This window comes from Uloborus diversus, chromosome 7 (assembly GCF_026930045.1).
Source record: "Uloborus diversus isolate 005 chromosome 7, Udiv.v.3.1, whole genome shotgun sequence".
Taxonomy (NCBI): domain Eukaryota; kingdom Metazoa; phylum Arthropoda; class Arachnida; order Araneae; family Uloboridae; genus Uloborus; species Uloborus diversus.
This window is the reverse complement of record NC_072737.1, coordinates 118,570,396-118,594,697: the sequence shown is the minus strand read 5'-3', so window position 1 is coordinate 118,594,697 and position 24,302 is coordinate 118,570,396. Positions and strand designations below refer to the sequence as shown.

At 36.4% G+C, this 24,302-nt stretch overlaps 1 protein-coding gene across 1 annotated transcript in view; it reads right to left on the bottom strand.

Moving 5' to 3' along the window:
- The window catches only part of LOC129226519 (bifunctional heparan sulfate N-deacetylase/N-sulfotransferase-like), a 157,254-nt gene that overhangs the window by 94,108 nt on the left and 38,844 nt on the right, over positions 1-24,302 (bottom strand). The window contains exon 2 of the mRNA XM_054861126.1: positions 6,088-6,172. The gene's annotated coding sequence lies outside the window, so the exon portion shown is untranslated. The remainder of the gene's footprint in view (positions 1-6,087; positions 6,173-24,302) is intronic.

The window sequence follows — 24,302 nt, the reverse complement described above, 5'->3', positions numbered from 1 at the left end:
CTTTTATGGTAAATTTTTCTATAAAATGGAGGGTTTACAGTACAGAAAAAAACTACAGGAATTTGAACTGAAAAAAAAAAAAAAGACTGCAGCGCCAATTGATACACCGCGTGACTTACAGCGCGAAGCATATAAGGGGCCATTCAATAATTAAGTAAGGTTTCCGGGGGGGGGGGGGGGTCAAATCTATTCTTACGTAGTATTTTCCAGATCGATATTTTACATTAGAAATCGAGCGGACAAGTGGTTTGGCAGGGTTCTATTTCATTTGCCTCAGGAAGGTGAAAAACGTATTAGGATTAGATGTTTTTTATTTGTTTTTACAAAGAATGAATAGTGTAAAGCAAAGGAATCGCACTATGTACGGCATGTTTTATTTTTAATTAGTATCGCATCATGTACAAAAAAAAAATGTCGGAAAAACTTTCAGTCTAGATTGCAACTTTTAGTGAATATTTTTTTACACAAAAAGGTTTAATTTAATAACGATTCCAGTGATGTAACGTTTTCGTTATTTTATTATTTTGAAAAACGAAAAGGAATCTTGCGTATGAATAGGAGGGGGGGGGGGGGGGGTAGGGTTTGAAAAATCTTATGTACCCTTACATAAGAGTGGGGGGGGGGTCAAAAGTTGTCAAAATCAGTCTTACGCAATTAATGAATGGCCCCTAACACCGTATTTCCCATCACTCGAAGTGTCCCAACTGGTATGGTGGTCAGCAAAAACGCCAGCCAATACGAATCAAATTTATAAAAAGTTTTCTTACATTTTTTAATAATGATACGCGTTGCGAGCGTGACCGTGCAGTCACACATGCAACACACACAAGTCAATTCTTTTTCAAGTACAAAATATTTTCAAGAAAGTTGATACTTCATATTATGATACGTAATGGCTCCTTACATTCGAATATGTCACAATTAAAAGTTTAAGTTAAAAATTCTATTAATAAAGCGCAAATATATGTGCAAAAATTTCACACAGTGTACGGATTGAGCAGTCGAAAACTACGTTTATTTTCTTGCATATAGCTGCCCTAGTTCAATAATGAAACATTTTTAAAATACTGTTTTGAGAAAACTCTTTTAAACATTTATCTCCCGCTAATTGAGGAAATGTACCAAAATGAAATTAGAGAATGAATAATAGATCTCAGTATGCAAGTTTATGTACTTGTGTACTGAGCATTTATACCTACATAGAAATTTAGAAGTTTCAAGTCATCTTTCGAAGTTTTTGAAAGATGTCTTAGCTTTGAACTAGAGTCAGGTCCGTCATTTAAGGGGGTCAACAGGGGCAATTTAACCCCCCTCCCCCCTGAATTTGAGAAATTAATGTATTTACATTTAAGTGGGAGTGGTTTTTCGGAATAGTTTGCATGAGTTGCACCTTTTGACCTGCCTTCCCTGTAAAAATTTGAAATGACCAGTCTGATTGGAGCACTGATGATATATTATGTTGTAGCTTCAACCAAAACTGTATCGCTGCAACCGTGAACACTTCGTTGTTTAAAATCATCACAATCTCTAGCGTATACAGTGCAGCACCGCTTTCGTTTGTACGTTTCTCTTTTATACGTTTTTTAATTTAGTCACTGCAGAGTTTAATACACATTAATGTATACCTATTATACGTTTTTCACATTAATACGCTTTTTTCATACAGTCCCTTCAGAAACGTATAAATGGTACTTCACTGTACTTTCAAAACACCATTGGTGACATTTTGGTTCGATTGGTTTCACGAATAGAGCTTCATAGAAAGGGAGAGTTTTGACTGGAACCCAGTGCATGTAAGCCTGGTCGTAAAATTAAGATTGTCAAATTATTTCTTTGTTTTATTTATTTATTTTTTGTAATAAAGTTATGCGTCAAAAATGACAAATACGTTTGGAACCGTGATCGTTAAATTTAAATTCTTGTAGCAAAATATGACTAATGACTACCGACCGCTAATTTCGAAACCTGGTTTGAAGTTAAATTAAAAAAAAAAAAAAAAACAGGTTTGCCTCGCTTTTAAACGTAGTAAAAATGAAATAAATTACTAACAGAGTGAAAGAAAAACAAAGGCACAAAGGAAGGCCACACACCGCATGTTCTAGACACAGAAACTTATACTGATAAGCCTCGGCAAAAATGTTTTAAAAACGCAATTCTCCAAACGCATTACGAACAAAGGAAAAACATTGAACTGAAGAGTCGATGGGGAAAATTATGCATCACATGTCTCTCCTATATATAACCCCACCAAAATCTTTAATGCAAAAGAGGCTCCACCTTTAATACTTAACAAATGCAAATCTGAATCATGGGCTAAGAAATTAAAAGTGTTTAGTAGGCAATTTTAAATGAGATTCACTTGCAGGCGCATATACCAGTCAGGATGAAAATATGTAGCAGGCGCCGAGATAAAAGCTTTTACTTTGGCATCGTAGAAGCTCCAGAGCACGAAGACCGAGTTGATTCCCACTTTACTTAAATAGGATGCTTTGCTGCTTAAAATGCATTAAGAGATTTAGTGTTAAGAGCTTACAGTCTGTAACGCCTTCTGTGCAAAATGTTGTTAGGGTTTTGATCGGTAAGACTTTAGACCATAATAAGAAATCGAATTCAAAGCTCGCCTTTCTAAAAATAAACTTTCAACTTCGCATTTTTAAAAATGTTTTTATTTTTTCCCCTGCCCCCTGCCCCTCTCTCTCTTTTTTTTTTTACGAAAGTGAAAAAATTTAACGAAATGAGGAGTTAACTTTCAATAGAGATTATATCCACTTTTGGAAAAAAATGTTTTTGCTTTTTTCGTTTTCAGAATCTCTAGTATAAGCCCTATCGACCCATGACTTTCTTTCTTCTCGAAATAGTTTATATCTACTGTTAAAAAATGCGTAAATATTGCTTTTACCAGGTCTTTTACAGCAAAAGTGGAACTTATCCCTTATTTGCCAGTATCCACTCATTCACTTTCATATCAAAAGGGCACTTATCCAAATTTGAAATTGCCACTTCTAATTCAAAAATAGTTCACAAAAAAAAAAAAAAAAAAACAGAGCGAGGCACTGTCTTAGCATTTCCAATCAAGCATGATACCCGTCCGTATTAAGCATGGGCGCCCTTATGAAAAGTTGCAAGGAGGGGCTCAAATATTTTCCCCGTGGTTTAGCTGAATATTTCCCCCGTGGAAACTGATTTCAGGACAGATTAGAGTCATTAAAATTTGACATTTTTAATAACTTATTCATTAATGGCTGGAGAAGAAAAGTTTTTACATTTTTGCAAAGGAAAAAGTACTAAAATCAAGGAAGTTCTAATTTCAAAGGGGGGGGGGGCTCGAGCCCCCCCTTGCCCCCCTATATGGGCGCCCTTGGTATTAAGAGATCGCAGCGCCTTGTGCAAGTCTGTTATCAGTTAGGCAAGCGCGACCTCAAATTGTGATTACTAATTTAATATTAAAGAATTGATATTACTATTAAATTGTGATTATTTAATGATTAAATTGTGATTAATTGAAAAAGTGTGATCAATTGTGATAAAAATTGTGATCTATTAATACCTATATACAACGTTATTTGAATCGGCTTGAGTGGTTTCATTGTTCATACTTAATTGGATCGAAGGTCCTTTTTTTTGTTTTGAAATGTTCAATGAAAAGAATAAAGTAAGTAAGAAGGAATAAAGTAGAGTAAAAAAATGTATTAAAAAATGTTACATATTTTGTTTTCAATTTTTAAGTTTATTTCTGAAGAAAATGCATGTTTTTTGCAAAAGTGCTGATATCCACTGTTTTACACCAAAAGGGAATATATTCAAAATAAAATTAGCAATTTAGGTCTGATAAAATTGAGGAAAAATTCCTAGACTTAAAGTCACTTGTTATTCTACCAAAACATTGTGAAAAAATCGAAATTCTAACAGTTAGTGTTTGTGCGTAAAATGTTTTTTCGTTTTACGAAAAAAATTTAAAACTAGATATAATCCGTTTTGAAAGTAATTTCCTCAAAAATTAATAGTTTTGGGGCCTAATCGCTCACAAAAATACAGTAGACTCCCGATTATCCGGACTAATGCAACGGATTGGCAGTCCGTATAACAAAAAATCCGGATAGGACGGAGTTGCATCTTCTAACTCCATCCCCTACTAAATTTAAAACGCATGTAATTACATATTTCAGATAAATAACAAAACCAGAAGTAGTACTTACTGTGTTTATTAAATATATACATATTCAGTTTTCATTTTGTGAAAAAGTCCTTGATGGAGGACTGTTTTTGCTTTTCAGCTCTTTAATGGGAAGCAATGTCTCTCCACTTACGCAAGCAGATTACATCAGCTAGAGTCGCTTCTTCTTGCTGACTTATATACTGAAGAGCTGCCGCAATCATTTTAAATCCTCCTAAGTGTGGGATGAGATTTTCTGTGATCTCCTATTCTTCGTCTGATTGCACGACCATTTCTACGATGTCATTCGTCTGTCATTTCATGAACTTCGTCACTTTCCATCCATTTTGTAATATCCTCTTCACTGACACAGTCGCATCCTGGTATTTTTTCAAGCAATGAATCGAGCTTTTTGCTTTCTTCCTTTAGTTCAGATTCGGCCTCACAAAGTTCATTTCTATTGTCTAACAAATTGTTCCAAGATTTCAAAAGTGATGAGCTTGGAACTTCAGCCCATGCTTCGGCCACCCATCTTATAACATCTAGCATGTCAATTTTCTTCAAAGTTGTTAAGTAATCTTCATCATTATCAATCGCTGATATCAACGATTTTAGAAATTGCCGGCGATACTTTCTCTTCAGCATTTTCAACACAGCCTGATACATTGGTTGGCAAAGAGCCGTTACATTGGGTGGCAAAAATACAGCTCTTATGCCACCATCAGTAAGTTCATCAATGCACTGATGAGATGATGCATTGTCAAGGATTAACAAAGCTTTTCTCGGCAAACCATTGTCTTTCAAATGTTTTTCGATAGTCGGTACAAATTCATTGTGAAACCAAGTCTTAAAGATGGCTGAATTCATCCACGCTTTCTTTTGATGTGTGTAATGTAAAGGCTTTTAAGTTTTTTTAAAAGCTCTAGGTTTTTTTGACTTTCCCATCAAAGTCAATCTAAGTTTATGATTACCAGTAGCATTAGTGCAAACCAGGATGGTGACTCTTTCCTACTGTGCTTGTACCACTCCTAATTCCAAAGCAATCGTTTTTGCACTTACTCCTGTGTCCAGTTAATTTATAGCGCAAAGTTTCTCTTCCATACCAACAACAACCTTTTTTCGTTTCACATTCATTTTCTTTTTAGCCTTCAATAACTAAAAATGCACTAAAAAAATCTAAGACGTAGCCATAATCAACGAAATGAAATAACGTATGTGATACTAGACTGAGTAAAAGACGAACTAAAACCTTTCCTCTTGATACATCAAGTATCGTGTGCAAAAGTAGAAAGTCGTGTGCAAAAGTAGGGGTAGAAAAAGAAAAACATTTCAGTACTCTTTATTTTCCCCATGCACTTCCATGTCCAGATTTATAAATGACCGATTTCAAACATTCTTTACTATGCCGGATAGTACGGAGTCCGGATGGTCGCGAGCCGGATAATCGGGAGTCTACTGTATTAGTTTAAAAAAAAAGTCAAAACAATGCTAATTCATTTTTTTTTTAATGTATTCCAAAAATACTTTAAACAGCACAAATAAACACATCGTTAGAAAAGTATATGTTTTCAACCGTTGCAATCACATTACAGGAACAAATTGTGACTATCTTTCACACAATCCCTCGCCTCCTCCGGTCCTAAGAAATTCCTAGCCACGCTACTGTTTGAACAAATAGATGGATGAACTAATAGATAGATTCATAATACTTAAAATACACCGCCAGCTCAGTTATTCCATCCGAGGACTGCAGTTTCATGCTTTTTAGCACTCATCAGCCCGGAATAGGAATTACCTGAGCTGGAGGCGAAAAACCAATCAAGGGAGCAAAGACTACAAAAACTTACAAACAACAAGTGACAAAGTAACAAAGTAAGTGCAAACAAAGTAAGTTAACAAAGTAACTTACTACAAAAGATTAATAGTTTACTAACCGTTATGACGAAAACTAATCTTTTTCTTGAACACTTGGGAAGTACATCACAATAACGCGCCAAGTAATTTAACATGATGCAATACCTAAATGAAAAAAAAAAAAAAAAAATTAGAGGAATGAATAACAAGAAATTATATAATCTATACGCATTCAGAGACGTTTCGCGCTGTCGGATCGTTTGCGTTTTATTCAATCAATTTTAAGTAAATTTTCAAGTATATCATCATCAAAGATTAGGCTAAAAGCTTGTTCTGGCTTCTTGATCCTACTGCCGCTTTTTACCGTTATGAAGGAATATTTACTCCAAATTCAAATCATATAAAATTCCATTAATTAAGGAATTTCCTAATTCTGGAAAAAATATTGAGAAGATGTTTAGTTGATGAGGGAAATCGGGAGAACGCATCATAATTCATGAGCCTCTCGAATTAATCAGAAGACTTGCCAACTGCGTAATAAAAAAGTCATACGATTGACGTCTTATTGCATAGTTACAGTACTATAGGTACTTCAACATTAGCAAAAATTAATACATTGATCATGGAAATATAGCACAATATTTTTTAGACAAATCTTAATAAAATCAAATGTGTGTTCCATGTAAATGATTGTTCTCTACATTAAGCTTCAAACCAATTACAAACAGTAAGAAATAATTCCAGACAATTACACATAACAACCATTGAGGCAGTCTAAAATTTATTGAAGAACTTTTATTGTTCCAACGATCAACGAAAAGGAATACAATCAAAATAAAATTGCTTTTCTGATTGTTCCACATAATAAAGTTATATTCCTCATTTTCGGAGTCAGTAACTGTTATTGGAGGAGGTGATAAGAATAATAACACTGCTTCAAAAACTACTTTACTATATGAGATGCATGTAAAATTGTACTTTCAGACCTTTCTAATCTTAACAATGTTGAAAGAAGATAATACAGCAATAAAATTATTTTAGTAATTACTTTTAACAAAAACCACCTGAGGAAGTCATACAATGAATAAAACTATCAGAAATCACAATTTATTTGATTGACAAAATACTCATAATGCGATTTTATAGCAGTAGAAAGTAGATTTATTTATTTATTTTTAGGAACAGCATATTTAAGTAAGTAAATATTTCATTAAAAATCTTCTTCCATAACTTTAATTTCGCTATAGACAGACAATACTCGCATACCTGCATTTATTAAACTTATGTATTTTCAAATTTCTCCTTCCATCACACCAGTGCTGCAGATCGAAAACTGTGAGATTTAATAGTACGTATATTTTATAATATTTAAAAACTCTTGCCTGCTTCCTTCACTTGAAGAATTCCAAATTGGCACACTTTATAATTCAAAAGGTCGCCAGAATACGCAGTTTGGCGAAAAAAAAGAAAAAAAAAAGAAGAAGACTTAAACGAAACGAACTTTGCAAGATTCTTCAAACGGTTACCGCAAATCACTAGGAAAATTTTTAAACCAAACGGATTTCGAGCCAAATAAAAATTTCGACGAAGAAAAAGAGCGAGGATTTAATATCCCTTCATCATGTGGGCGTCCAGGAAATCTACACGAAGAAAATTATTAACGCCTTTTATTGGGATCTGTATATTCAGAGGCTGATATTAATTGCGTTCGTCTTTTGCAGCAAACACGAAAAGTTAGAAAGCGGCACATCAATCGAAACAATTTCATGTTTGCTTAAAATGTATCTTTGCAATTGATGGCTTCCTTGGGTGTCTTTTTAAAAGGCATTCACTCCCAGATAAGTTTGTTTATGATCAAGGAGCTTGATGAACTTGAACAAAAGTCGCCCAGATTGTGGAATTGCTTATTGCAGGGGTTCCCAAAGTGGGTACCACATGGAGAGACAAAGGGTGCGGCGAAGTGCCCATGGTATCAATATATTCATTTATAATTCGAGATATATTAAGGTACCGTGAGAAAATTCAAATTCTTCAAAGGATGCCGCAAATCGAAAGAGTTTGGGAACTCCTGGCTTATTGCAACGTACTCGTACATACATTTGTTTAAATAAGTTTTTTACTTTCTTGTATAACTAATATATTGCATATTTTTTTTAATAGCTGTTATTTTAGCTGTTATTAAAACGCAATGCATTAAATCAAATGAAATTCAGACAAAAATTGGTTGATATCTAGAACTCAGAGGGTGGAGAAATTGAACGTTTTTTCTCGTTCCTAGTGAGATGTTTTTAAAGAAGTAAAGCGCGGATTCAGACAAAATTCGGTATTTACTGTCCGGCCATCAGGAAAAAAGACCCCGCCGAAATGTCTTGGCCTGTCTGTTGCTATAGCAACGAAGCAAGTCTCATTTTCCCAAGGGAAGTTTAATGTTGGAATAACCCTCGTAGAAAATGAACCAAGTCTATTTTTATGGCTGTAGACGGGCTCAGACTTTACGGCGGGAGCTTTTCTCGTGAAATACAAGATAGTAGGTACGTCTCGACAGGGACAGACAATGTGATTTGGTTTTGATGGAACGTTTTTTTTTTCTTTTTTTGGGGAGGGAGGGGGGAGTAATTTCTAACGTTATTTGTCGTCAACTGTGACAGCTGTATCTCAAAAAGTAGTCCGAGTTCAGATATTTTCACTTGAAATCTAAATCTTCTGTGAACGGATCTGGATTATGAAATGATATGAAATACATTTCAGCTGATGTTATTGAATGTCTTAGTAAACATGAAAAATTAGAATAAAAAAAGGCTTAAAAGCGATCTTACAGGAAAAAACAATTTCTCCGCTTTTTTCCCAGGAATAAGGACATAGCTGCAACAAAATAACACTTCCAGTCGACAATCTTTCACGAAAATAGGGACGAAATACCGAATTTTCCCATCACCCCCACGAAAAAAAAAAAAAAAAATACAACGCCCAGTCACATAAGGAAACTGCTCATCGCAGGAAATTCTGAAAGGAAAACAGCCTTTAGTTGCTCAATACCCTAACCATCTAAATGTAAATGCTTATGTCTAACATTTCTCCCCTACCATAACTCCCGTAAACATTGGATGCCGGTGCTTCCTAGGGGCTTGGAGATGCGGGTATGACATGAAATGCTTTCACATTACCGGAGGATGGGGAACAAGATCAAAACATTATTGCAGCCCTCGAGCCCCCATCCCCCCTTTTTAAGTTTATCGTTCTCCGATCTTTTCTCACTGTAGAAAACATTGACGTCTGGGCTTTAGAAGCATATTATTTTGCTTCCGCTGAAAATAAGCACAGATGGTATGTGAGGAAAATTTCTAAACATTTTAAAACATCAAAGAGCTGACGGTATACATTAATAAAAAATATTGCATGCTTGACTAGCGCAGACAGAATATTCCACTGGGCGGGGAGGATATACCAGGATTGGTAGAGAAAGATCTAGGGCATTCCGTTTCAAATCGAGACACTGATTTGGTTTCACCATTTCAGATTTTTGATGAAATTTGATACAGAGGTAGTGTTTACGAAGATTTATTCATTTTATTATTTTATTTATTTATTTATTTATTTTAAAGCCCTTAACCGTTTTTGAAATACAAGGTTGCAAAAATTCCAAAAATTAGTCAAAATACCTGAATGACCTAAATTGCGTCCCTTCGTAGGTCATTTGACAACAGACAGTAACTAACTATATCACCTCCGAAATACAACCATTTCATCCCCTTTCCCAAGGCTCCCCCACCCCCTCCCGAAAAAAAAATCTGGCAACACCATTGTTGGACATTACATGCCCAAAAAATATTATCAAGAACTTGATTTATTTTCCACGATAGATTGTAACATTTAAGTTCATTTTTGTCATAAAATTTTCCAGAGCTAACTTTTTGAACACTAAAAATAATACTTAAAAATATTAATGAACAATTTTTTCTGCTTAATAAATTACTAACTTACGTGTAATATCTTAAGCAAAAAAATATTCATTACCCTTTAAAATCATTACTTTTTAATGAAATATATGAACCGTCAAGTGCGGGACAAGCGGTTGACTTAAGTAAGCAATATATGGTAAATTAATGCACGAAAGATTAAAATGCTTTCAAATATTTTTTATGTCTACATTATCCATAAGAGAGACTTGAGAAAGATTTGCACATGATCGTCATGGATATGAAATTTCTGTGATGAGCCAAACAGGCAATCTATGGTACAGTGAAAGTTTGAATTCTAATCGGATAGTTTCCATCTCTTCAGAGGAGAGCAGTGCTGTAGCTGGGGGAGAAAACGGGAACGCTAAGCCAAAAAATATTCATTATTGCAAAAATAAAATAAACTTAATGAAAAATCGTTTGAAACTACCGTTTTAAAAAATGAATAAATTAAATGATTGCTTTTGAAAACAAAACTGGTTAAATAGCCTGAACTGACCATTGTTGTCTTAACAAACGTTCGTCAAGCATCTACCATATAAAAAGCTGAGTTCTCCTTTATTATTTTTCCCCCTACTACAGCATGGAGGAGAGGAAGATACACAGTCCAGTCACATTAATGTGACCACCACGTACTTTCCATGTCAGAGTTAAATAACCAATCACAGAAGGCAGGTGGCAGCACAGTGCAGTTGAGCGTTTTAAAAAATGAATAAATTAAATGATTGCTTTTGAAAACAAAACTGGTTAAATAGCCTGAACTGACCATTGTTGTCTTAACAAACGTTCGTCAAGCATCTACCATATAAAAAGCTGAGTTCTCCTTTATTATTTTTCCCCCTACTACAGCATGGAGGAGAGGAAGATACACAGTCCAGTCACATTAATGTGACCACCACGTACTTTCCATGTCAGAGTTAAATAACCAATCACAGAAGGCAGGTGGCAGCACAGTGCAGTTGAGCGTATATAAAGGGTGTGTGAGGGCTTCGGAAATATTTCAATCGTTGGCGTAATGCAGAAACGAAGCGATTTATCCGACGTCCAAAAGGGCATGATCATTGGCTTTCGCGCCAAGAGTGGAAGCATTTCCGAAACGGCTGAGTTTGTGAACTGTTCGCGTGCCGCCGTGGTAAAAGTGTACCGAGCATGGCAAAATGGGACTGTCCAAAATCAGCGACGTGGCAACTGTGGTGCACCACGGGCCATAGATGACAGAGGCGAACGACGGTTGCGGAGATGCGTTCGGGCAGATAGCCGGGCTACCGTTGAGCAACTGACCACCAAAATGAACCAAGGGGCTACCAAAAGTGTCTCCCAAACAGTGCCATTCAGCGAACATTGCTGCGTCTGGGCCTCCGAAGCAGACGCCTGGTTCGTGCACCTATGCTGACTGCTGTTCATCGACGACGAAGGCTAGAATTTGCACGCCAGTACAGCAGCTGGACTTCCACTGAGTGGCGACAGGTAGCGTTTTCAGATGAATCGTGTTTTATGCTCCATCGGACAGATGGACGTTGGCGTATAAGGCGTGAAAACTCTGAAAGGAACCACCCTGCAACCATTGCCGGAACGGTCCAAGCTGGAGGCGGGAGCATTATGGTCTCGGGAATGTTTTCCTGGCATTCTCTGGGTTCACTGATCATAGTGGAAGGCACGATGGATCAATACAAGTACGCATCTGTCCTTGCGGACCATGTCCACCCCTACATGCGCATTGTTTTTCCTCAGGATGATGACATCTTCCAGCAGGACAATGCGAGGTGCCATACAGCTGCCAGTGTACGTGCGTGGTTCGAAGAGCACCAGGATGAGTTTACCGTCCTCCCCTGGTCAGCAAACTTACCTGACTTAAACCCAATCGAGCATCTGTGGGACTATCTCGATCGAGTTGTTCGCGCCATGGATCCTCACCCGCGTAATTTAGCGCAGCTGGCCACGGCATTAGAGTCGGCATGGCTCAACATCCCAGAGAACACCTTCAGGGACCTAAGTGACCAGGGTTGCCAGACTTCCCGGATTTCAAGGGACAGTCCCGTACTTTGAAAAATTGTCCCGCGTCCCGGGGAACTTCCATACGGGACAGCTAAAGTCCCGTATTCTAGCTAATAACAATATTTTACAAAACGAGACATCATTTTAATGAGAAAAAAAATAAAACAAAGAAATGTGAAATAAAGATCAACAAGAAAATCATGTGGCAGCAAACGCAAAAATTATTATTTTTTTTTTTTTTTTGGCAGCAGACCATGAGGAGCCAAATGATTGCTTCCTCTTTGCTCATTGACTAATGTTGGAAATATATCTCTGCGCATGCGTCGTCAATCAATGAAAACGATTTTTATACTTTGATCGGTGACATTTTGTATAGTTTAATGCTGTGTAACGATTAAAATTTTCAGATTTATCAGGAAGAGACGTTTTACGTTGGAAAGCACCCCTTAAAATTACGCAGTAATTGACCGCAACTTCAAAAATATCCCTCCCCCACCCCACCCCCTTTTTTCACTCCTAGAAGCCTGTCCCGTATTTACTATTCTTAAATCTGGCAACCCTGTAAGTGACTCTCTTCCTGCACGTCTCGCAGCAGTCAGCTCAGCGAAAGGTGGTTATTTTGGCTTTTGACAGATGGTCACATTAACGTGACTGGACTGTGTAAAATTTGCATGTGGTCATCAGATTTGAAATTTCCATAGTAAGTAAAGAAAAATAAATTTTGCTCGACATGTCGACCGCTGATTGAGAACTAAAGCCGAAGGGTTTCGAGGACAAGTGTATAAAAATCGTTTTCGAGAATAATGTTTAAAAAACAAAAAAGAATCTCACAGAAAAGAATAAAATAAACAAGGATTGTGAAGAGAAACAGTCTGGAACAGATGGAATAAAGATCATTCTCAACGATTCTTAAATGCATTCGATTGTTCCAAAAATCCTTCGTCATCTAAATGTAAATGCTTTCCCAACATTCAGAAATGAACGAAAACGGTAAAACATTCTCTTCTGAACGCAAGGGAGGCAAAGCCGATTCTGACGTAAAACGTTTTGGCGTTTGCCCGTCAGATGGAAGTCGATCGAAATATACTTTGTGAGCAGCGGGGAATATCACTCCACCTTTCAAAGATTCGATTCTTCCATTTCATACAAATATGAAATGAGGGGAAAAGACGTAAGCGTGCCTTCGGAATGTGGATTAAGCTAAAAGCTTTTCCCTACTTCCCAAACTTGGATTAAAAGTAATCGAATTTGTTGGTTTACCACAGGTAGAAAGGAAAAATTATAAATTTTATCTGCGTTTTTTTTATCTTAAGGGGGGTCTTTTTGCCTTGAGAAAGTTTTCCCGAGGTTTCGCTATATTGTAAAATTGTTATAAACTTCAGTATTTATTCTTCAAATCCTACATTATATTTTTATCTTTCGTCAACCATCCTATGAAGTTAATTTTCCGTCGACCTCTTGAACGCCTTGGAATTTTAATTCAATCCTCCTTCAAATTTTCGTTTACTGTTTCATTCGACTTTACTGAGACATGATTTGCGCTCCAAGACGTCTGATATTGTTTACTGCCGTGGGCAGGTAAACGGCAGTATCTACACAGCGGGCCGTGGTGGCCTGATTGGAAAGGCATCGGACTTGTGAACGGAGGTTACCGGGTTTGACCCTGAGCCTTTTGAAGATCCATCGTCTTCATTAATGGTGCCTAGGGGACGTTAAATGTGCTCGTGGTCACAAAGTCCTCCAAGTGAAACGATGCTTCTGTGGGGTGTCGGACCAGATATTACTCGGTTTCTGGTCTGGATCAAAAAATCAGAGCTGTCTTCAGGGTCCCATCCAACTGGTTAAACAATAGGTAAGGGGTCCCTGTAGTGAAAAGTATCTGCAGAGCAGGAATGCGTTTTAGAGATATTTGGAGAAACGCGTTTTGGACTCAATAGTGAATACTAACAAACAATAGGGAAATGTTAGAATTTGACGTTTTTTTCGCACTTTTGATTCAGCGGAATAACCAGCTTGTACCATTGTATAATAAAGCTTACGTAGAATAGATGACAAAAATGCAAAAAAAAAAAGGAAGAAAAAGAAAAATATGCAGTTACTGCTCTTTAACTTTTCACAGCAATATATCAGACAAGCGATTCTCAACCTGAAGGGAGGGGGCGTAGAAGAATTTCAAAGGAGGCATGAGTGCAAAAAATTAAGTAAAAAGTTGAAAAAAAAAAATCATTTTTTAAAAATTTTATCGTCACTTGTGAATATTAAATAACAATGTCAATTCTCTTATTAGTGATGTGAAAGTCGCTAATGTGTAACCAACCTCAACTAGATCCTAAATTAACAAAAAATATTTGCATTTTTCTCTTTGTTTTTTGGATTTCATACGTTCTAATAACAAGTTCAAAATAAAGATTTGTGTAGTTAAGTTAAATTTTGCTAGTGAAATTATCTAGATTTTTACTTATTAGCTACTTAACCACATAAGGTGGGGAGCGCCACCTCATGTCAGTGTACAAAGAAGTAAACTGAGTCTGAAAGGATGAGAACCCCTGTAGAAGACGAATGCAACTCTTATTCCCCCTAAAATTTCAATTTTCGAAGCCCAAAAAAGTACTGAACCATTCGAATTTTAATTTTAGGACCCGAAAATGGCGTTTTTTATTACGTGAGGTCGAAAAAATGCTCGCAAAAATTAGAATAAAACATCCATAGAAACCCCTGATTTTTTTTTTTTTTTTTGCATCAGATAAAATTTGTTCCAATGTTCCAAGGTAATTAAAATGTGAATTTTAAGTGTTTTTAACTAATTTCTGCTAAAATGTAGGTAAACCTTCAATTAGATATTCGTTATTGACCACGGTCATTGTTGAACTATGCTTTTATTGAAATTCTTAGTGCGAAGAAAATCATTGAAAAGAAAGATCTGTTACCTTTTTTTTTTCTTTTCGAACATGCACTTATAAAATTCTGGCTTTTGTTTTGAGAATTTTCATGAGATCCGGGGATTTAAAACTTTTACTTTTTGGTTATGCTTCCGCAATCTGTCGGGAAATGTCACAGGTTTTTTTTTTTTTTTTTTTTTTTTTTTTTTTTTTTTTTTTTTTGTTCAAGCCTGCTTGTTGAAGACGTTGAACTTTTGACTTGACGGAAATTTAATTTTCAAGGTAGACCGTGCAAGCCGGACGACGTAACTAGTTATTAATATACTACAACTTTGTTGACAATGTCCCTTTTCACTAAACTAGAACCACGTTCTGATAAATTAATGGCGGTGATGCGCCGCCATGAGTATATATATTCCTGCGTAGGCAACCTTATGGCGATGGGGATAAAAGAGAGGGAGAAAAAGCTGAAATGGCAAAAAAATACTGAGCTTAAAAAAACACAGTACTCCCTGTCGTGTATCCCGATCGCCGATGATAATATTTTTAAGGATCCGTGTAATTTTATTTACTAGTAGCGCGGTACCCGCACGACTTGGCCCGTAGTAGAAAATTAAAAGGTCATTTGGTTCGCCTGTATATTTACAAATAATGGATAATGAATTTCTCGCCAATTTGCTATGTTAATATGCTCGCCCATGGTAGTTTGCTTGTCCACGGTATGGTAATTTGCTTGTCCACGTTATGGTAAGTTGCTCGGTAAAATAGAAAAAGAACAAAATCGAATTTTCGAAAAATCGCTTCGAGGTGGACACTCTAATGTTACGACGGCGCGACGGTTATGCGCGAACGGTCTACGCTCTATGCGCTTCACAGACATCCTGACAGAGATTCAGACATCAGCTTTATTTTTAGTAAAGATGTTAACTGTGGAATACATTGCGCAGCGGATGATTTTAAAATAATGAAGCAAACGACTTTCCTAAAAAGGAGTTATTTACGCGTAAAAGTACGATGCAGGAATATGTCCATACAGCTGTTTTCGTCAACAAAAAAAAAAGGGAGTTCTTAAAATTGCACAAATGTAAGAGTCCATGACACAATTTAATTATTTTGGCTACGACGCCCATGATGATCTCAGCGTGATACTGAAGTCACCCTACTTCTATGCATCATTACGACGCACATTTACGCAGAGGAATTAACTTTTTAAACCACTTTTCTCTTCTTCTTCTTTCTTAGTATTTATTTTATCATTACTCTTTTATTTTAATTATTATTATTCATGTTTCAAGCATTTTCAGAGTAACGAGGCGTGCGAGAAAGCGCTCTAAATCTATTATTTCTCGCATTAAGCAAGTTAACTTCGATGCGCCACAGCCTCATGCGAAAATTTAATAGAATTAAAAACAGAAAATAAATTAACAGTTCAAGCATCTGTTTGGGATTACAATTAATTACAATATATGCTGTACGGTAATGTATCTAACGCGTAGAATTTTGAGAAAATTTTAACGAAATACACTTCATTAAAAGATTTTTTTTTTTTTTTTTGAACCAATAGCAGTGCAATAAGTACCCATTTTTCGTGTAAAATAACAGTTGAGACTACTACCGCAACCAGAATATTACCTTCTGGGGAGGGGCTTCCTTAATCAAAACAGTCCTTACATGTGTATTAGCTACTGTGTTAGGATTGGCAACACTGTTAACTAAAGCCTCTGGGGGGGGGGTAATTTTACCCCCAAAATCTCCTTTCGCTGCGCCACTGGCTGTGACTTACTATGAGTCCGACTCATTTGTAGTCTGCGGGTATGGAAAGGAGGAGGGTAAATTTATAACTTGCCACTGGCTGAATTCTTTTCGGTGATCCGTTTTCAATCGATAAAGAGTAACCCTATTTAGGTCCAGTCACTTTGTTCGACAACACTTGATCCATTTAGAAATAACGGTATGGTTTCAAAATACACTTTACTTCACTGCCGTCTACTTTCGTGACTTTTCCAACATAGAACAGATCTTCATCATAATATACGGCATAGTATCTATGCTCTTCTAATACACAGCATAGTATCCATGCCTTCTTTTGAGTTCTACGTGTTTATAATTACATTGTTTGCATTTTTATTCCATTGCTCAATCACAGTTGTCGTATCTGGTGGTTCATCTGGGTCCTAATCTTTTTTTTTTCGCATATCCTTATTTTCTCGTCTCTTTTTCTTAAGGCTCTAAGTTAAGGCTCAAAAAAATGCCGATAGTTAAAACAATTAAATATGGCAATGGTAGGCTAAATAACGTTGCATAAACGATAAGAACAGTATTGGTCAGGAATTACCCTGCTAGCGACCAAGAATTAAGCCCAGGAACTTGGGATAGTGCATTACTGTAAATTATTTAAAATAATAATAGTAAATCCAACACTATATTTCAGTAACTGGTGTAGTTCACAATTCAACCAAAAAGAGAAAAAAGGAAAATATTTAAAACTTTAGTTGTGACCAAGATCTTTTTAAAAATTTATCATAACTAAGACAAATTTTACAGAAATTTAACAAACCACTTCAATAAGATTTTATTTTCTTTAAACAAGAAGTGTTCCTAAAACTTAAAAAGAACTATGACAAAGAATTACCCCGGGTGAGCCTACTATTTGATCAAAATCACACTAAGAAAATAAAATGGAGGGAGTGGATGCAAAGCCACTTTTATAAACAAAAAGATTAAAAATCTTTCCTACCAAATAAATTTAATTCGGATAGAATTTTCTAAAGCTAAAATGATTTACAGCATGAGTAGAAAGAAATCAGAAGAAAAACACAATCGGAAAAACTAGCCGATGTTCCACCACCCGCCGGCAATGGAACAGTGGGAATTATAGGCTCGGGAAAAACTAAAAAGCAATTACATTTTGCATAATTTCAAAGCTAACAACATTTGTTTTGCGAACTTTTAAAAGTAGGTTTTTCTACCTCTCACATATTTCAGAACAAAAAACAAAACAAAAAAAAAAAAAAAAAAGAGAGAGAGAGAGAGAGAACTAACGTGGAATTCTACACAAGTCAACGCAGTCGCCATTTTGATGTCGGTTATGGTCCCCCCCCCTCCCCTATGTACTATGAATTACTGCAGGCATATTGTTACGCGTGCTAAGTCAAGTTCAACAGATTCAAATTTCAACAATGGGAGTAAACTCCATTTAATCATTAACTTATTACAACGATGTCTTATCTAAATGTATTTAAAAAGCTTATTCAGGAGTCCTTTTTCTTCCTTAACGTGGTAAGAGTTTCAATGATTTTTCAACTTTTTCCCAAACTATGTACTTACAAAAAAAAATCCTAGTTCGGATGACATTCATCTTACACTGCTGCTATAAACTAAATATTTCTTAGCATTCTTCGCATTTCTAATTGTTATAATAAATTACTTATCAATTAAAATTCTCTTTTCTCCAGAATTTGTCACTTTTTTGAATTTTCATAAATCATGCTTTTTTTTCGTAATCTTCTTAATCTGTTTGGGATTGCTCTTTATGTCTCCTCTTAGATTTTTATTAATTTAATTATTTTCCCTCTTTCATAGCATTGCCTGTATCACAATTTGAACAGTGCCGTGTGCAGAGTTCTGTGCACATTTTCTATCATTTGAATAATTATTTGGTTATAAACGTAAAACACTGCACATAGTTTTCAGTTTGAAAATGTTAATATTATACATTTCGCAATCGTATCCTTATGTTTCTACTGAGACTGCATTCTTAGAAACTGAAAACAAACGTAAGTTATAGTCATAAGGCAATTTTGGAAGGCCGTGTAGAGTTTAGTTAGTTCATCGAGGAAGACCGCGCTGGAGCCAGTCATGGGGGTCATGACCCCCCGTCAACTGTCGACAACAGTATCCGTTCGCATGGTGTTCAAACGCTTTATCCATAAAATTTAAAAGATTACAGTATCTTCTTAATTTATTAATTGTTATTGAACGTAAATATTTGAACTAAAACTTCGTCTCATTGCTTATGAAATTAATTTAAAACGTTTATCCCTAATTTAGTGCCTTATTCCTGGCCGATTTGGAGCTTTTTATTGACCTCCAAGCAGTTTCAGACATTTTTCGTACCCAAAACCGTAGGTTCGTTTATAGGTCTTCTGCATAACCCCCCCCCCCCTCCCTCTCTTAAACGATTTTCTGTATCAGCCCCTGGCTGGAGCTCCTCAAACGACAAAAGTGTAATCCACTGGAAAAGAGCTTTCACAAACAGATCGACGAATGAGTATTCATCCATGTGACCGACATGCCAAATATCTAAAAAAATCGTTAACTAAATTTTAACCTTCGCGCTGCATAAGATAAAATACAGTCGAAACTCGTTCATCCGAACACGCTTATAACGAATTACTGTGAAGACGAACTATTTTTCGATCCACATCCTATTGCATCGACAATCAACACATGCTTTTCGGACAAGATGAACTACGGTTAAGACGAATTAATTTTAAAGATTTATTTGAGTTCGTTTTAACAATGTTTTATTGTATAATAATAAATACAGGCTTTAAATTCTGTTGATGCGACCTTTTGCCTAACTGCTCAATTTAATATGAATTTTCAAGTAAAAAAGGTTTCCCCACACCTGCTCCACACCAATGGTCTTCAAACTTTGTCATCCAACGGAACCCTTAGAACTAATATACAATGAAATCCTGAAACAACGAACTTGAAAGGCCTGAAAATGTTTTTCGTTGTAACGGAAATTAAAACGGGACTGAAAAAATTATTTTATTGAAACAGATACTTCGTTGTATTGTTATTCGTTGTAACAAGATTACACTGTTTAAGGCTTTCGAGGAGCATCATCCCACGTTTGGAAAATACTGCAGAATGAAGGACAGTATGCATTTTTTTTTTTTTTCCACTTTTACCGTCTGTTGTACTTCGGCTTTTTCTGCACAAGTTTATTGGTTTGGTTTCCACGGAAATTTACCATAAAAAAATTAAAATTGCAACACTCCCGTATTGTTGGTATAAAATCGCGTTTCTTCAAACATTTCGAAAATTCATTTCTGCGGATACTGCCCTTTACCTCCCCACGGCAGAATATATAGAATAGTTGATAGGTACTTTTTTTTTTTTTGCACAAACCACATTTCATAATTTTTCATGCAGTAGCTTTGATGGGTAATAAGCTTGATAAAATAACTTGTCAATAAAAATATGTTTGAGGGAAAATTACCACTGCATTAGTGTTCTTCAAACTGAAGTAATTACTAAACAGGGTAAATGACTAGTTATGGGCATCAACCAGTAATAGGCAGGTTTGTGCGCTCACACTAACTAGAGACTGAAATAAGCGAAATAGGTAATAAATAACTATAAATTAAAACGTAAAAACGATTTCCCACAATATTTTAGTTTTTAAGAAAGGTTTAAAAGTTGTAGAAATTTACGGCTTGCAGCCGTACACATGAGCCGTTTGTACATAAGTCGCAATAATAACGCACCAATCTTCGCAATGACGAGTCATGTTGAGAAAGCTTTCATCCATGCAACGCATGTATTTGAGCATGGCCCCACTTAATTCCTGTAGGTCGTGACAATCGCTGAAAATCATGGCAACAAAGAGGGCGCTACAGGGAACCCCTGTTTCCATTACGTTGGCATTGATTGGTGGATGCAGATGTTCCATTCAGCGCCTCTAGCGGTCAAAATGGGTCAAATCAAAAATAAACAAACTTTGAAATGTTGTCATTGATTGGTGGATGCATGAGCTGCATCGGTTTCACACAGAGAAGTTATAAATTGTCAAGGCCAGTTAGGCGTTGACCTCTAGCTCAACCTTGACCTCAAACCATGGCGCCATGGTTTGAGCTAGAGGTCGCCCAACTTTACACAACCGTTTTAATTTTTAAACCTTTCTTTAAAACTAAAATGTTGGGTAAAATCGTCAACTTATCATTATTTGTTACTTATCGCATTTTTCAGTATCTGGCTTTGTGCACATGTAGCGCGTCAATGTCGCGTTTGATGTCATCGTCCCCTCTAATTCCATTCACAAGTGTTCCACACATTTTCGGATCACAGAAATGTAACGAAAGACAACCAAAGCACAAAATGGCCGATTTTTCGGCTCAAACATTAGAGACTGAGAGTTTGAAGAAGAAACAGAAAACTAAAAATCAAAACAAAAGCAAGTGACAGGGAATGAAAACAAGCAGAGAAAGAAGTCGAGCTCGATGTAGTGTATCTCCCGGCGGGGTTGAAACAGCGGCAAGAAATTTCAAAGCTATTCTCGAGAGTATAAAAAAGAATATAAGCGTCAACCCCTCTCTTAAATAGAAAAAAAAATCAATCGAAAACGCCCAGCACCAAAGTACCCCAACCACAATGAGAAAGAGGGGAAAAAAAAGTAATATGAATACCAGAGTGTTGTTTTCTTTGCTAGCTACGATGTTCGGAGGGGAAGAAACAAAATTTACACAGATGGCTGTGCATTTTCGCCGAAGCAAGAGCTCGGGATAAACAGAAAAATAAATGAAAGACACAGTGAGCGTTGTTATTAACGCATTCTTTTCTAGCTCAAGATGGGAGGCAGTTAGTCGCCCACATTTTTTTGCAGAAAATCGTGGTGTGGGTATATCACAAGAACAAGGGAGAAAAAATAGAAAAAGAATGAGAATTTCTTGTAGGAAGTCAGCAAGAAATTCCGACGATTGCAAATAAATGATAGGTTGTGAAGGAGTTGACTTATGATGCGCTCTTATACCTCATTATTATTATTTTTTCGTAAAGCAGTAGCCAAGAGAGGGGATTTTAAAGATTGTCTCCCTCCCTAAAATGTTTGAAGCCATTCATAATTATTTTCTCAAAATGCCAACCAAAATATCTTTTTCATAGAATTCTCCGGGTGGTCTGTGAAAGAAAGGGAAGGTCAAATTATAACAAGAAGGAGCACAGGCAGACGACTCAGCAGACAAACGATTCAACAACGACTTGAACTTATTTCGGGTTTTCGTTACGTAAGAGGTTCACAAAATCATGGGGTGGACCCTACAAGAAAGGAACTATATTCACCTTTTTTTTTTCAAACTGCGTCTAGGAAAACTTAACAAAACGCTTTTTCACGATTTTCGGGGAATGTGAAGACTTGATTAAAATGTTTTTCACTAACATTGCTAAATATTACTTAATTACAAGTATTTGCAACGAAAGTGAATCATTCTATGTCTTTCCGAATGTGCAGTTACCTAAACTGTCTGCACGCGATTGCTGTGAAAATAACGAACTGTTAAGACGAGTGAATCAGAATGAGGAGGGGAGGGATTGATGGCGCGTGTTTCGCTCATTTCAATATGTTTCATTCACTCTGGTGGCTAAGAGAAGGCTCTGGAGTTCTGAAAAAGTCAAACTGGCATCCCTGCTAACTAATAGATGCGGTCGTTTCCACCAGTAAACCGGATGTTCACTTTTCCATCTCAACGTGGTCAGACAGTAGTTGTAGCAGCGATGGTTTTAGTACTCAGCCGAATTAGATTATAAATTGAAAGTGCAAAAGAAAACCGGCATTAGAAATTTTCGGAAATGCTTATATTTACAATGTGACTAACTTAGCACATCATTCCATCACTGTAAAAGCACTTAATTTTGCAAAAATGAAGATGCCAATGATTTCACGTGAGCTGAAAATTAGTGTCGAATCTTTTATAAACAGAACCATAAGTTCAAAGAAAAAAGCATTACGCGGAGTTTAGATTTTCCTGATAACAACGGGCTAGGGAAAATTAGTCTTTCCTATCAAAAATAACTTCCTTTACAGCTTTCACTTTGGGTTTTGTCAGCTAACACTACTGAGTATCGTGCAACGAAACTGCAGTCTCTGGATGTGAAAACTGGGCTGTCGGTGTATTATGAAAAGTCCGTTTTAACGAATAGGTATTCTGAACCCAGTAAGAATTTCCTCAAAATGTTGTGTGTCAAACTTGACCTATTGCACAGAATACGATGAATATTATTTGCGCTTCTCAGAGAAAAATATGAAAAAAAAGGAAGAAACGGCTTTTTTTTTTACATCTATTACATCACTTGCCTCACACCAACACAAAATTAACGGAGGAAAGGTGAATTCAAAACGTCGAAACAAATGAAAAGGGAAAACGCGATTAAGCATTATTAACGAAAGTAAAACGATAAGATTACGATGAAAGCAAAAAATATTCCGGCTGGGTTAATCAACATTTCGATCATAAATTCCGAAAGGAAATGATGTGTATCCGTCACGGTATAATTTTCGGTGATGCGCGCCATTCCACAAAAACGGCTAATTACGTCCGATTCATTAACAAAAAGGGGGGCAAGGCCAGCAGCTGGCGGGGTCCAATTATTCAGAAAAATCCGGCGCCAGACAGCTAGGTGCCCGGCGCCAATTATTATTGGTAACAACACGCTTCCCTCCCCCATACATTAAACATTAAGCGAGGGAAGGGTAGGCATAAAGGTATGGAGTAGAATTTATTATTCTTGACACACAGAGGATTGAATTGTTTAGCTGACATGCGATGAAAGAGATAGGTGAAACTCGCTCCAAGACAAACTTCCAGCCAGAGAAGTTCATTTGCTGTTCAAGGAGAAACAAAGAGGCAAATCAAAGAAAAAAGCATTTGAACCTTTTTAAAACTGTTTTGTGATAAGTTGCCTTTCACGTATACGCGTAAAGGATGAAAGATAAAAGGTGGGGTGAGATGGAGAAAAGTATTCGTTGACGAGGAAAAATTATGGTCAATTCTTCTCAGGCCAATAAAATGCAAAAAAAAGACTTCCTGAATCTGAGAACTGAACTGCCGTAGAATCAGGGCCGGTTTTAGACTTAAAGGGGCCTTAAGCTGTTCCAGGTATGGGGCCCCTTTTGTAGTCCGGCAACTCTTCTGTGAGACGGCCAAGAAGGTCATTCTTAAGCCCCCCCCCCCCCCCCACACTATGCTTCGCTTTCTTAGGATACATAAAACCACGCTTCACTTTTTTGTTTGACACCCAACCCTTTTTGGGACCCAGTACTCTTTTGTAGCACAATTTTTCGATTAGGTAGCGCATCCATTTTGTATGCAACAAATTCAAATTTCCATTGAAGAGTGAACATTTCAAGAATTAGAACAATACACAAATCTCCCTGTCAAATGGCAGCGAAGTATTGTATCATTTGAAAATCTTCAACTCATTCCACAATAATTTAAAAAATCAAAATTAGAAAAAAAAGGAAAATTGTCTTTGAAAAACCGATAGTAAAATTTAAGAAATTCAATAAAGTCAGAGCCTCCTGAAGTTCTTAAGCATCAATTAATTCAAATTGTCATTACTATTCACTCTTTACTACATCCATCTAAAAGGACTTTTCATTTGAACACTTTGAACATAAATGGAATTTCTTTTGAGGGAAGCCAACAAATAACAACGCACTTCTACGTCATCTTATACGAG